At 38.1% G+C, this 14,972-nt stretch overlaps 1 long non-coding RNA gene across 1 annotated transcript in view; it reads left to right on the plus strand.

The window, feature by feature from the left end:
* LOC109368983 overlaps positions 1–13,894 on the plus strand; it is a 79,687-nt gene extending 65,793 nt beyond the window's left edge. The window contains exon 3 of the long non-coding RNA XR_002117523.1: positions 13,794–13,894. This is a non-coding gene — a long non-coding RNA (uncharacterized LOC109368983). The remainder of the gene's footprint in view (positions 1–13,793) is intronic.
* Positions 13,895–14,972: the final 1,078 nt, after the last annotated feature.

Below are 14,972 nucleotides of genomic sequence, written 5' to 3' on the forward strand. Positions count from 1 at the left end.
TTTGGGGTTTTGGGGTTTTGTTTTGTTTGTTTTGGTTTGGGGGGAGGGGGTTTCATATTCCTCTGTGATTTTCTGTAGAATTCATTGATACATAAACTCTTTCCTTCTGCAGGCACTTCTAGTTTGTGCATTTGAAGTCTGTAAGTTTTGTTAGTAGCTGTCACCCTATACAAGTGTGTTCAGCCCTATTGTGAAGAATTATGTATGTTCAGGGTTTTTCCAGTTGTTTTGGACAGACTTCCATCAGAGGTGTGCAGTCAGTAGTGTATCTCCTCTTGCTTCACCTTGGAAGTAGTAGGGAAAATGGTACAATTTCAAAAGGATTTATGGAGATTTTTCTAGTTATTATATTTTCTATGATTAGTATGTTCACTATGTTACCCAGGAATTTTGTGTACAGTCTGGTAAATCCAAACACAACTGTTTGGATTTACCAGTCAGGGACTGTTGTGCTCAGAATCAGCATAGTATTTTCACTGGTAAAATAACAGCAAAGAACTTTGTGGATTTTGTAGTACTGAATGTGCAGCCAAAATGTAAAGTGGTCTTCAGGAGTTGTGACTCATCGGTGAATGCGTGAAAAGTGGAAGAATATGGAGGTGATGAGTCATATTTGAAACTGAGATTTGGCATACTGATACCTGTTTACACGTTCACCCACCTTCACACATGCAAACAAGTTTCAAATCTCAAGAACATCAAGAACTCATTGAGTTATGAGTTTGCTCCCATAACTGGAGAGTATTTTGCATCTGATACACGTCCAGATAATATCTGGAGCTAATGACCTTCATTTGGATACTTTCTACAGCTGAATGTTTCCAGTACTCCTATAATACTTGCATATGCTCAATATACTTTTCCTCTACTTTTCTACAACGCTAATAATGATATTATATGTATTATACCCTAAGAATGAAGATTATTCTTATCTGTCTGGCTTCATAAGCTGATTTTCCACTTCTGCATCAAGGGTTCTTGAAACTCAAAGCTTGGGAGGTTTGCTCTTGGGCAAGTTAAATATGGGATAATAGACAGAAGTATATGGTTGGTTTTTGCAGCAGCTGCATTTAACTCTCAGATTACATTTCTTGCTAACTAGATTTACAAACACTGGAAGGTATCTCTGTCATTTATTCAAATAAAACAACAATAGGTAGCTGTCCAGCTAAAGTAAATTGGCACGTTTCTGCTGGAATGGGTATATTTTACCTTGTCTATATGTAGAGCTCTACTCATTAGCTTAAACAATGTTTAAACCCTTGGATTCCATTTCCTCGTAGAAAAACTGAATCCCGTGAGATGAAATGTAACTGACAAAAGTGTTCCAAAGATCATGAGTATGAAATTGAGTCGCCTTATGTATAGGCATTTCATAAATTCCTCATGCATATTACATCTATCTGCTGTGGGAATAGATAAAACATTTTGTGACCCTGAAGACTGTGCAGATGGCACGTTATAAAGAGTGAGTAGTACTGTTAAAAAAAACAATATTTCAGGCAGAACATATGTCCAGTTGTGTTCACCTAAAATTCTGATTAGCAAGCCTAATGAGAAACTCTGCAAGTAGCTGGTGGGCATAGCACATCTACAAGATGAATAGATCCAATTCATCCTGACTGGAAATGTGCTTGGAGGACATTTCTTGGGGAATCTTAGAAAGCAGAGGGTACTACTGATAGATGCTTCACTGGAGGTGAAACATGATGGAGGAGGGAAGGAGCAGTCACTGAGCTGGGTTATCAGTATGCTTGGTAGGGACAAGCTATAGAGAATGCAGCACTCCATTTGACATAAGAAAGCATGCAGATTAGATGTAATTTCTTCTTAATCAGACAAAGTAAATGTACAGCCTGTCACAACACCTCCTCTTATGAAGATCTGTAGGAGATATTTTCTGATGTTCCATCATGTTGTAGCAACCTGAATTTTGGCTATTAAAATTAGACTGAAGAGAAATAGGTTAATAGGCATTAGAAACACATCTCAAAATCATGCTGTATAAAGCACTAAAAAATGCAGCACTGATTCAAAGTGGGAAAGTATCCTGTTAAACAAAATGATGAGTGAGTGTTGTGCACCCAACATGGGCTTTCCCTCTCTCTCCATGGAAAGAGACAGATTTAAGCACCTTTGGTAACAATGTGTTCTGGAAGAGAAAAGAACTGTGAGCCTTAGATATGCTTCTGGTTTAGTCTTGCTTTTATAGAGTTTGCTGCTATGCATTTTGGTTACATTTCCTTTCTGTAGTGATGCTATACTAATATAAACCCACAAATACTGAAGAAATGAAAATGGTGATTGAAGTATTTGCTTTGTATACTGGTATAAACATTGGTAGAAGTGGTACTGCCAAGTTCACTTGGTTTCTTGCTGATGGCAGCTCAATGGTGACAGATAGATTCGTAGAATATAAGCAGGTGTAAGGACTGTCAGGGTTTTAAGTCAGTCAATTTCATTCAGCTACCACAGTTCTATTCATACAACTTCTGACAGCAGAAGTCATTTTCCTATGTAATCTATTATAAACTGTTGTAAACTATTAGCAGGTTACTTCCAATAGAAATGGGATCTTTTTACTCACAGGTTATAGACGTGCAGGTACATGTTTTCCTGTTTAGAAAGTAAAGAGTTTTTGTATGTATGTCTCATTTTTGTATGAGATTAATATTTTCAGTGAGAGCATTTACTTCCCCATTAAATTATTATTTGAAAGTAAAAGTGAGGTGGGAAATTTCAGTTCAGAATGTGTTTTGAAACACTTTCTTGGAATACTAAATATTTATTTTCCCTCATCATTGGCTTTGTAGAGCAAAGGCATTAGAAACATAACTTTTTCACTACATTTTGTATTTCCTTGTTAACAAAAGAGTCCTTGGAATCATCAGCCTCTCTGCACTGCAGTGTATTACTAAAAAAGAGGTCAGCATGATTGGATGGATTCACTGGCCCAGAAAAGGTATTAGTCAAAGAAGATAGTTGGATTATATTTTCTGGCTTCAATACACTTGTGAAAAATGTGGAAACTGGAAGAGAATGGGATGTTTAGGTTATTTACATATGTTTCTTAAAAAGGATGCCATTAGCAAGCGAAGACGTTTGGGATGGAATGTCAGAAAAGAAGCTGTAGGTCTGGTTTCTGTTAACAGTTATGTGTTGCTATTTGATGACTGTTGGGTGTCCCACATGAAATGAATCGGGTCCGTGCCATACCTAGAGGGTAGACATCCACATCATGAAAGGCCTTTGTCAGAGCTCCTTGGGATTTATATTAGCCATCACAGGCAGAGCGAGCTTTGAGTGTACTGGTGCCCCAGGCAAAGAGATGTTTGCTCAGCTTCACTGAAGGCCTTTGGCTCTCAGTAAGTGCCAGTTGCTGACCTATGCCCAGCCTTGGGCCTGCTGTATTTGTATTATCCTGTGTACTGATTTCACTGCATTCATTCGTGTCTGCTCTATGTCCCCAGCCCTCATTTTTAGGTCCTCAGTGAAGTCCCATGTCCGCATTCCTCTGCACTGCATCATTAGGCTGGCATCATTAATGGTTCCTTCTGTACAGAATAACTATTTGTTATTATTATCTGTATCAAAATTATGGTCATACTCTATGATTATACAAAGCTAAGCAAAAACTGAACAGCCACATAGTCATTAAAACTGCTGTTGCAGCTAAGGGAACTAAAATAATGCTCTAGGCAGGCTAAGAAAAATCCTGAGAAAGCAAACCTCAGTGTTTGGGCTTTTCAGAGTTACTCTCTGGCTGGGCACTATGGCTGTATTAACTGGGTTGCAAACTTGCATGCCTCTGGGCATCTCCTTCATGAATCCATTCCCATGACTGTTGGTGTCTAAGAAGGCAGCAGCTCTCTTCACTGTGGTTGATCTTCTCTTTGAGTCTTGTGGAGCATTATACTTTCAATTTTTGTAACAAGAGATCTTCCAATCTTTCTACTTCATGTACAACAGGGGCTCTTACAGTGTTTAGGTAAGGAAAGACTGTTTTCCTATCAATCTTTTTTTAGGTTCAGAATTGGGACTCTTTCTCTAGGGAAAACCTTACAGAACAACAACAACAACAAAAAACTTCTACAAGGTGACTGCTACATATTGAATGAATCTGAAAAGCAAAATGTTGCCTCCTTCAGCCCTTCCAACCTGTCTTTCCAAGTCCATCATTGCAACCCTTCCTCCTAGGACTGGGATCACAATGGATGCTTCTCTTGCTGGAAAGGTGTTTTATAGATACTAGGACACAGCAGGCATATTTTGAAATGTCACCTGTGTGTATGTGTATGGCACTTATCCATTAGAAAAATGATCTGCAATCACTGTTTCCTTTAAGGGACAGTGGTTGTAAATGGTACAGCTCTGGAGATTTTCTTGTCAGAGCTGTCCTGAACAGCACAGTGTATGTTGGAAGTTACTTCGTGAAGTTCTCTATTCTGCACAGAGTAGACAGTCTTGAATTGAAAACATGGTCCATCTTTCATCAGCCTCTACCCTTAGGGCAGAACATTAATTATATTTATCTATTACATCCCACCAGCCTGAATTAGATTGCTAACAAGATGCAGAGCTGCAGAAGCCACGAACCACGTTTAGACAGTTTGCCGGTAGAAAACAAATCACAAAGAATTTCTTCTCAAATTATTTGTTTTGCAAAATATATTAATTTCATCTGATAAGAATCTGATGCTTTGATTCTCTCCTTAGGTTTAGTTGTAGATTTGTTTTCAAGATCTCCCTTAAGTCACAAGGAAGTAACTAGCAATTATGAAATAATGAAATAAGATGCCAATGGTAATAAGGGGGAGAAAAATCAGATGATATCTTTGCTAGAATGAAAGGCAATGTTATGGTATTAGCTGGCTCCTTTTTTCATAGGATATAGTATTAATTCTCATCCATAGCCATACCTCAGAGATTCTCTTGCTTTAGCTTAAAACTCACTGTAATCTAACGTAGGGATTAAGAATTAAAACCATTATCTTCATACAAGCAAGAAAAATGCTGAAAGTTAAGTGATTAACAAAGATTTTGTTGTAGTTGTAATTTTTTATTCTTCTTTTTTTTTTTAACTGTGTAATGGAACTACAGAATTCAGTATATACCATACTTTCACTTGATTGTACTTCAGAAAGCACATAAAATATGGGAACAATTTGAAATATTCTGTTAATGGGTTTGTGCTTTCAGGGTCACATAGGTTAGTGATTGGGGAGCTTCCATTCTGTTATGACGTGGAGAGACAAAGGGAAGTAAAGGGTGCTGAGTGGAGATGAAAATCTAGAACTAGTATCTTCAAGGCTTAATCTGGTGGTGATGTTATTAACGTGTCACTTGTGCTTGCTAATCAAAATTCATTGTAGTGTGGAAATTAAGAACTGAATGGGAAACGAGTACAATTAACGCTGGCAATTGCGTAAAATTTGTAAGGTTTTAAGACAGACTTAAAAAACATTAGAAACAGGAAATGCTATCCTGGCATTAGGAGGGATGTAGTGCCTGCAGCACCTGATGGAAATGCAAGGTAAAGATGTGGAAGAAGTTGCTTTTTCCAGGACGGGGAAGGAAGAAGTCCTGGTTCTTGCATACACATTTCATAGGGCTGGCAGCTCCCACAGGGAACTGAGGTTTGCCAGCACTGTCAGGTAAAACTTAGCTTGTGATGGACATTTCTCTAGGCAAGTCACTGGGAGAGCCTAAGCAAGAAAACAGCACAGGAGCTGCTGCAAGGAGTTGGACTTTCTCTTAGTCTGCTTTCTTTATTTTTTTTCCCTCTGTCTTATTTTAGCAAGATGCTTTTTGGCAAGCATTGATACTCCGTCCTTTAGCATATGATTACTCATTTTAAATTGGTGTGCAGAAGTGTGAAACTGCTCAGATAATGTGGTTTTCAGCTGCTAGACTTCTACTTCAGCAAGAAACTTGAGATTTTCTCTCCTCTTTATTCTTTCCTTCTACTACAGATTCTAACCTAGCTGTTACACAGGTACCACCCTGTAGACTGAGTGTGGAAGCCTCTGTGTCAATATGAAGGTGATTTATACTTAATAGAGCTTAACTTGCTTGCCAGATGTGAGAAGGTAGCTCAACAAAGAGTATACTTACATCTGAAAGCAAGTGGTAGGTAAGGGGTGTTTTTGCCTGCTTGATTATATATGGAGGAATGTAGCTTGACAGCCATTTGTTTAGAAAACAAGGGGTGACTTTGCATCTTCAGAATACTGTACTAATTCTAAATAATATTCATTTAGACTGCCTTATAACCTGCACACGTATACAAATGGCTTCATTTGCTACTGCAGCTCTGTCTGATTCTCTCTGGGGTAAACTACAAAACCAGCTACTTCATCACTTGGCACAAATCCATTGTGCCATGATGCCGTTCAGTACTTATCCCTGCCAGTGAAGGTGGAAATTGCAGTTCACTCTTCTCTGAGACCATGGCAGTGGCAAGGTCAGTTCCTTACGACTAAATCAACATTGATGTAACTTCTGCTTGACACACTTGATCTCCATGCAGTGAAACACAGCATATAGTTGCATCCAGAACGTGTTTTCCACTATTGTTCCATAGGCATTAAGAAACAAAGACCAACATTGCAATGGGAATAGCCTTTGATATATAGATAAAGCTGGGGGAATAAAAAGATGGAAACACTTTATTTTGAAATTGACTTATATTTTATAAAAGAAAGATATTTTTCGGATGATCAAAAATTTAGCCTGACTTAAAATGTATGATTATTCTGAAAACTTCGGTTGAACATAAAGTGATTTTTATTGTTGGTGAGTTTGCACTTGAAATATCTATTTTGCCAGGCACTGATTTTATTTCTGTCCATTTGCATGAACTATTTATTTATTTATTTATTTTTGAGCTGTGGACCCAGCTGAGAGGAACACTGTTATTTATTTTTCTTTATTTCTGTGCATGGATGGCTCTCTGCAAATATTCCATTTTCTATATTTTTCAGAGCAAATTTTATAAGTCTGTCATAAACCATTTGTGGAAAACAAAGCTTTGTAAAGTAAGAATAGAAAAACGAGACGTATGTCTAAAAGAGGCAATATCTCTGCAATAATTAATAGCCAAAGCCTGGGAAGGACTATGAGGAATATGTTTTCATTTAAACAGTGGATGCAAATATAATCAAGTAAATCAGATCTCAATAAACAAGAAGGCATTTAAGAGCCTCATAAACAATGCATGAATGAGAGCAAGATTGTTGAAGAGCAAACAATTAACCAAAGGCTTAGCTGAAAAGTAGTTAATGGCACAGGCATAATAATTATGACTTCTAATGACAGCAAGATCAGGAAGATGATGTTGTGTTTTAATGAAAATAAGTCATTTTGGCACAAAAATGCTTGCAATTTATATTTTGTTTTGATGAAAAAATGGTTAGACTTAAGTTATACTGAGAGTCTAGTCTTGAAGAGATATTTGTCTGATGTTGTGATAGCCAACAAAATGAAAAGAAAAATGTCAAAACCTGTAAAACAAAATACTAGTATGCCAGAACTATGGAAAATAAGTACCTCTCTCCTGACTCTTTACTTCTTTATAACAAAAGAAGTTTGTTATAAAGTTGGGTTTCTTACATATTCCCTTAGATTATATTTTATATAATACGTCATGCTTTGCCCTCAATGTGGTTCTATCATATGCTGACAACCTTAATATTTAAAATTCTCTGTTTGGAAAATGAGCTGAGAGGTGTTTCACAAGACAGGAATGCCAATTACAGCTTCAGTGATACTCCAGTTTGGAGAACTATGTAGAAATTTCATCTGTGTCTTTCAAAAAGAAATGCTAAGCAATTTTTTAAACTAAAAAACCTCTCACGTGGGTTTTTCTGGTGGAAAAATGGCTGTTGTTGTTGCACCTGGAGATATGCTCTTGAGGAGGTGGCAGGGATCAATCTCAATCTTCTGTCTCAGATTAGAAGAGTTAGAAGTTACTGAGGTCGCAACTCAGGCTTACAGCAGGGATGTTGAAAGAGTTCCTGTTCAACATAGGTGCTTTAGGGCTTTTTTAGCCCTGATTGGGATGGGAAAGTACTGGTGATCTTCCTTAATGGTTGGTCTGCAAGACTGGAAACACCTGATGGTTCTGTGGTGGCCGGTGTGGGACAGGGAGCTCGAACTTCTACGTTATTTGGGATGGACTCTCCAGGTTCCTATGTTCCATTCTCAACAAAAGATTACCTGGAAAATCAGAAAACCTTCGAGTTCCAGTTTGAGTTCTATGCCTGGATTAAAATTATGACTTGCTTATCATCTTCTGCAGAACCTGAGTAGGAAACCAGGAGTAAAACCAATTGGAAATGGGATTTCTTGAGCTTAGAGATCCTAGGCACTTTTATCCTACGTAACCAAGCAGCGTGGCAGAAAATCTGGTGAGTTTTCTAATGGAGATCTTCTAAGTCAGGGTCCATCCCCACCGCTGTGTTCTGGGGAGGGAAAACAATTCATGAAAGCCAGTAAGATTGTAGTATCATCGAGCTCCAATTTCTGTCGAAGGCTGTTGCTCCCACTAGCTCAGGCTGCCCAGGGCCCCATCCAACCTGGCCTTGAGCACCTCTGGGAATGTGGCACTCCAAGCTCTCTGGGCAGCCTGTACCAGTGCTTCACTACCTTCTGAGTAAGGTATTTCCACCTAACATCTTGCCAAAATGTCCCTTATTTTATTAGTTTAAAGCCATTCCCTCGTCCTATCACTATTGGACTATGTAAGAGGTTGATCTCGATTTTGTTTTTATGCACTCCTTAGATACTGGTAGGCTGCGATGAGGTCTCTCCAATCCCTTCTTTTTCCAAGCTGAACAAGCACAGCTCCCTCAACGTCTAAAAATGTTTTTTTTCTTCTTCAGATAAGTGATCTTTCTGAAAAAAAGGGTTTTTTAGAGGAGTTTCTGCCTTCCTCAACCTTTGGTGCAACCAAAAATCTCTCTTCAAAAATGAGATCATTGACTACTAATTCACAAACATCTGAAAAAGGGAGATTTTAACCAATTTAGATTGGTCTAGATCTTGTTCTCTGTTCTCCTTATGTACTTTGAACACTGTCTTTTTGTGTTCTTGGGCAATACCTTAGAATAATGAAATAGAGTATAATGAACTATCAATAAAACAAATCCAAGACTAAAAAAAAAGGTAAGGTTAAGATTTAAAGATTAAAGAAATTTATTATATATTTATAACATATATATATATACTTATATACTGAGATATATACTTATTAAAACCACGGTCCAGTTGTGTTGAAACCACAGTAACAGTCCTTCTGGCATGTAAAGAAAAACACTGAGCAGCTGTTTTCAGCTGAAGTTTCATGTATTCCAGAAGTTAACATATTGACCCTTCAAAATATTATGACTCTACAGTCAAATCTGCAACCATGATTAGAACTATCCAACTGTAGTTGCAACATCACTCCATGTGTTTGCTGTCAGTCTCTTACTTGAAAGCCATGTGGTATCTTTCTTTTTATTCTGTAAATTTAAATGAGACTAAGGAAAGCATACAATGCTGAAATTTACCGACTTAATGAAAACTTCTTTTGGTAATTTATGTGGCCATGTATCATGAAAGATGGAGAAGAGAGTCTGCTCAAAATGATCAAATTACCTTGCTATCAAAGTTAAGCTGTATTTCTTAATCTTGTTTTTACTGAAATGTAAATTGATAGAAATTGATAGACTCATGGAATGATATAGATTGGAAAAGATGAAATCCAGCAATCAATCTGACATACTGGATCCCATCACTAAGCCATGTTCTGTAGTGCCACATCTGTGCTTCTCTACCTGCCCTATCTCCAGGGATATGGGAACTCTACCACTACCCTGTACAGCTTGTTCCAGTACTTGACCACTCTATAACTCTCTCCATAACGACAATCCTTTTCCCCTGGCACAGCTTGAGGCCGTTTCCTTATGTATATATTAAAAATTATACCTAAGAATACTATAAAACTATAATGCACCTTGTTTAATGTTGATTGATGCTCAGAACTGAGATACAAAATTACAATTTATGCCCATTAGATTGTTGACTTGCCTGTTCTTAGTAGGTTTTAGTCCATTTGCCCCTTCAGAGGTTCCAGATTTTAATGAAATTATTTTTTTTCTAACCACTGGATTCTGAATGCCATCTGGGAATTGGTAATTCCCCAAAAAGCAATTCTGCTAAATTTTCTACAGACTTCAAACTCAGTGTAACTACTCTGCTTTCGCGAACTCATACAGCATGAGCTATGATTTTTTTTTTTCCCCAATCTATAATTACAATTTTTTTAACTGAAATTTTCTCCCACACTTGCGTTGGATCTGGAGTACAAAAATATGGAAAGGTTACTATTTTTTAGCTAGACTACACTGTTACAACACTGACTATATGGAGGGAGCTGATCAAATGACTGCACTGAAACCATTTTTATACAGCCCCAACTCAGAGAAAGTTGTTCCAAAATGTGATAAATAATTGCCCACATAAAATCTTAGGCCATAGCCTGAACTTATTCCTTTCGGGAGCCATGTGCATGTTAAAGATAGTCATTTTCTTTCTTTTTTTTTTTTTTTTTTGCATCCTACTGTCTTCTCAGGCTTTTACCTTGTAGGGGGACTTTTTAAATCCGTGATTAATATAATGGAATAATGTGTAAATTGTTGTGTGGTCTTCCATTTTATATGGCTTTGGTTTGTTTTTCCCTTGTTGTAGTTTTTACAACAATAGAAAATCAACAACAGAAAATCAACAATCTGTATTGCCTTAAAGGTAAAAATTGCAGTTTCTTGCAAATTCTTTTCAAGAAGTAAAAAGTACTGTTTTGTTGGATCTGCTAACAAGGAAATCTGGTGCTTTTCAATCTTAAGCCTCTCTGAAAACCACTTGAGGTGCCTTCCTATTGATTAGTGAAAAAATCTCCATTATAGCTCATGTCTTAAATTATCAGTACTTTAAAAGTGAGCTGGCTTGCTGCTTCTCTCTTTCTTTAAAAGCCAGTCCTGTTCACTTAGGGCTAGTTAAGTAGCTGAAAGGTGTATCAGACACAGGCAGCAGTCTGTACCTTGTATCTTCTCATTGTTCAGACAGTACAACGTGTCCTGCTCACAGGAGGCATTGGTGCCAAGTAGATGATGCTTGTTATCTCCTTCTCTTTTCCCAAGGCCTTTCCCAGTGCTTTCAGTAGCAATGGGTTTTGTGTTTCATACCCCAGTGGAGACTTCTGGCTTTGTTAGTTAGGTGTAAGAAGTTTAAATACTTGTCTGTTTTTAAGATTCAGATAAACTTTTTCTCCTCAGGAAGATCACTTAAAAATCACTAAATTAATTCCAAATTTATATGACAGTAGCAAACTGTGTGGATAGTGGGTTTCTTGAACATGAATTTGACATCAGTTGTTCCTGATGGATCTTTCTTTGGATTGAATATTTATTTATTTATTTATTTATTATTATTTTGGGGTGGTTTTTTTTTTTTTTTGCTTATGCTGGTATGATTGTAAGAAGAATGATTAGAAAGTAACTATTCATTTCACAGATAGGAGAAAACGTCTGTCAAGTTAGATACCATTAGGACTGTCGCAGTAGTGGAATTGCCATTTCTTTTTTTGATCCACGATGACTTTTACGGTAGTCAGAGGAACGCTGGATCCTATCACTATTTCTGCATTCCTGATTCTGCAACAGTGATCATCTGCCCTGTGGTCACTGCAGATAATAATGCAGTTAGCCGTTTATTTGGAGTGTCTTTAGATAGATGTGTTTTCCAGAGTTGTATCTCGCTTACATAAGAAGATTTTGATAAAATCTTAATTTTACAGGCTGTTTCCTAGACAAAATCCAGGGACGCAGCTTTTCTTGCAAGCTGTAACAGTCATTCTCATTGTCACTTTCTGTGCAAGCAAATATTGTTTCTATCGATAATTTTTTGAAGCTGATTCATTTGATGAAAGAAGCCTTCCACAAATCTCACAGCTGAATTTCAAGACTATGTTCCTTCCTGTTTGTGGGCTTTTCAAGTTGTGACTTTGTAGTGCTATTAAAATATGCTGAGATTAAAGGCAGCCTCCCCTTGATGTGGGAACTGAGCATACCAGAAAATGCTCCGTGCATCTGTCATACTCTACGTGCTACAGAAAATCAACTGTAGCGTTGCTATTTTTAATATGTGTGAGTCAGAAGGAGTCTTGAAAGGATTTGCTGCACACATGGCTATGCTATCCCTCCTGCTATCTGACTTAAATGTTGATGGGAAAGACAACTGCAAGGATCTAGATTGCATGTGAAGCGTACAACCGCATCCAGTCTCTAAATAAAGGCTTCACAAATGCAGATGTGCTTCTACAAAGTGTCTTTTCAATGAGTTAACAGAAACTGCAGAAATCTTTGGGTAAGCAGGTGTGGGCTGGGTGTGATGAACGCTACTCACTCTGCTCTGTGTGCTCAGTGAGAAGATGCCCTTTTGACTCCCGTAACAGATCACATCTCAGATGACTTGTGAACATTGCTGGTGTGAAGCAGGCCAGGCAGCTTGCCCTGCGTGCTGCAGCAGGGACTGCTGTGTGTTGTGGCTGTGGGAGGATATGACTGTTGACCTGGGGCACTTTGCTGCTCTTTTGCAAACTGGTGACATGCTCTTTGTCATCGCAGGTCAGCGTGCAGGGTGATGAACACTGAAGAACTTAAACCGTCTCTTAAGTTACTTTCAGCATAAAACAAAATATAGGCAATCTGCAAATTCTTTATGAATGTAAGAAAATACAGGAAAGATGGGAACAACATAGAGATACCCCTCTAGCTTTGTTAGACATGGATTCCTTGTCTGGACCAATCTAGAGGTTGGAATGAGAATGAAAGAATTCCATGTATTGATCAATGGACAGTGTGTCAGTGAGCATGTGCACTGACTGAACCACAGAAGAACAGCAGTAGAATGGGCTTTAGCATCTCCAGCTCAGTGATCCAAACTGTGTGTTTGGCAGGTTGGCACATTGGTGCTTATCTCCTTTATTTTCACCTGTCTAGATACTTTTGGCCATTGCTGGCAGTAATTGGTCTTGGGTGTACTCTGTTATAGTCATGAGGTGGTCTGGAGTATAAGAACGTGTTTTTAGGAGCAGAAGTGTCCATACTGAAGTTAACCGAGTCTCTGAAGGCACTGTGAATGCTTTGCTTTGCCTATGGCTCCTGCCCTTTGCTGGTGGGAGTCTCCAGCTGCAGAGCTTTGGGCTTCCTCAGCTGAACTTGGACATGAAACATTTTAAAGAAAATGTACAAACTCTATTGCTTAAGCTCTGTCATATGATGCAAAGGCCAGTTACGGGAATAATTCCAGTTCCATAAACTTCAGTACTGATCCAACTCTTTTCTTTCCAAGATGAACTGGTTTAACTAACTGCTCCCTTTCCTACACACCCCACAATGGTTCTAGTAGTTGTTTGATCCTTTTGAATTCATATGTCTTTAATTCAATTCTTCCAAAGCTTGTTACAATCAGCTAGCAATCCCAGCCAAGACCTTTTAAATAAAGGAGCTAGAAAATCATTTACCATGCTCCCAGCAAATTTTGAATTACTGTTTAAGCAGAGCAAATTAGATCCAAGACTAAATTTCTCATCAATATCCTCTCATGTGACATTGTCAGCTTGGGATTGGTTTATTCACTGCAATTTCAATAACATTTGTGTTCAATAGGCTAGTCTTCTGTTTCTTTTAAAGAAGATTTCAGAACGTTGGGTTGTATATATAATCTTTTTTTTCTATTTTTTTTTTTAATAGTAAGTTGCTGCTTTTGGGAATTCTGAGTCCTGAGGAATGGTGGTTTGGCTGCAAGATCAGCTCTGATGATAGATGAAATTGTTTGTTGACACAACAAAATAAATGAGCCTTTAAATAAAAATGCATTGAGTTTTGCTTACTTAAACAATAAGGTAGCAAGAAATTAAGTATGAGAATTGTTCAGAAAAATCTTTTCCGGCTTCTCCCATACTACAGATAGCCATTTCTCCCCTTACATTTACTGCCTGTATTTCTGAAATGGAAGAAATACGTAACTTTTGAGCCTTTGATTAAATCTTTAAGGTAGTGTGTCAGACTTTGTGGAACCAGGGGATCCAAGAAACAGGGCAAGTTGCATGTCCATGCTGCTAGTTTTTATGAAGTGTTCTTTTATTCTAGAAGTGTTGCAGCTCGGGGAAAATTTGGAAACCACACTGGCAAAAAACCTATTGGCCAATTCACTCCGATGTGTCCTTTACTAGATGTGTTACTAGATCTTGTCCACCATTCCAGGGAGAATTTCACAGAGTCATAGAATCATGGAGTTTTGGAGTTGGAAGGGCCACACAAGGTTTATTGACTCCTGGCTCCATGCAGGACTACCTAAAGATTAAACTACCTGTCTGAGAGCATTGTCTAAAAGCTTCTTGAACTCCATCGTGTTTGTTGCCTTCAGGCCTTTCCAGAAATAAAGTGTTAATGGAAGGAAGCTTCAATAAAATGTCGGCAGAGATCTTGGTGGGCCAAGATGATGGTACTGAAGGTAGTTCCATAGGTTCTCTCTTTTGTGTAATTTTGGGGATTGACAGAGGAGGAACTGAAGTTCAGCAGGATGGATAAAAATTTTATCTTGAACTTTTCTGTTGCAAAACAGCGATCTTCAAAGTCCTCCATATCATCTGTCATGCTACAGCAAAAGCCACATTTGGATGTTTGTGCCTTGCATCGGAAGAAGTAAAGATCAGGGAAATCACAGGTGTCCTGGGCCACTGTACAAGCAGGGAGCCAAAAATGTGATCCCCAGTGGACCATGCAACAGAGGCAAATAAATCCTTTTTTTCTTGAGTCTGCCAGTTTGTACTTCCACACCCTAGAAAACCAATTTCTTTCTGGGAGCACAGGCAAGAAGTACAAACTAAAAATATGGGGAATTTGTTTACACTATGGAGCAGTAGCATA

The sequence above is a fragment of the Meleagris gallopavo genome, chromosome 8 (genome assembly GCF_000146605.3).
Source record: "Meleagris gallopavo isolate NT-WF06-2002-E0010 breed Aviagen turkey brand Nicholas breeding stock chromosome 8, Turkey_5.1, whole genome shotgun sequence".
In the NCBI taxonomy this organism is placed as follows: Eukaryota; Metazoa; Chordata; class Aves; order Galliformes; family Phasianidae; genus Meleagris; species Meleagris gallopavo.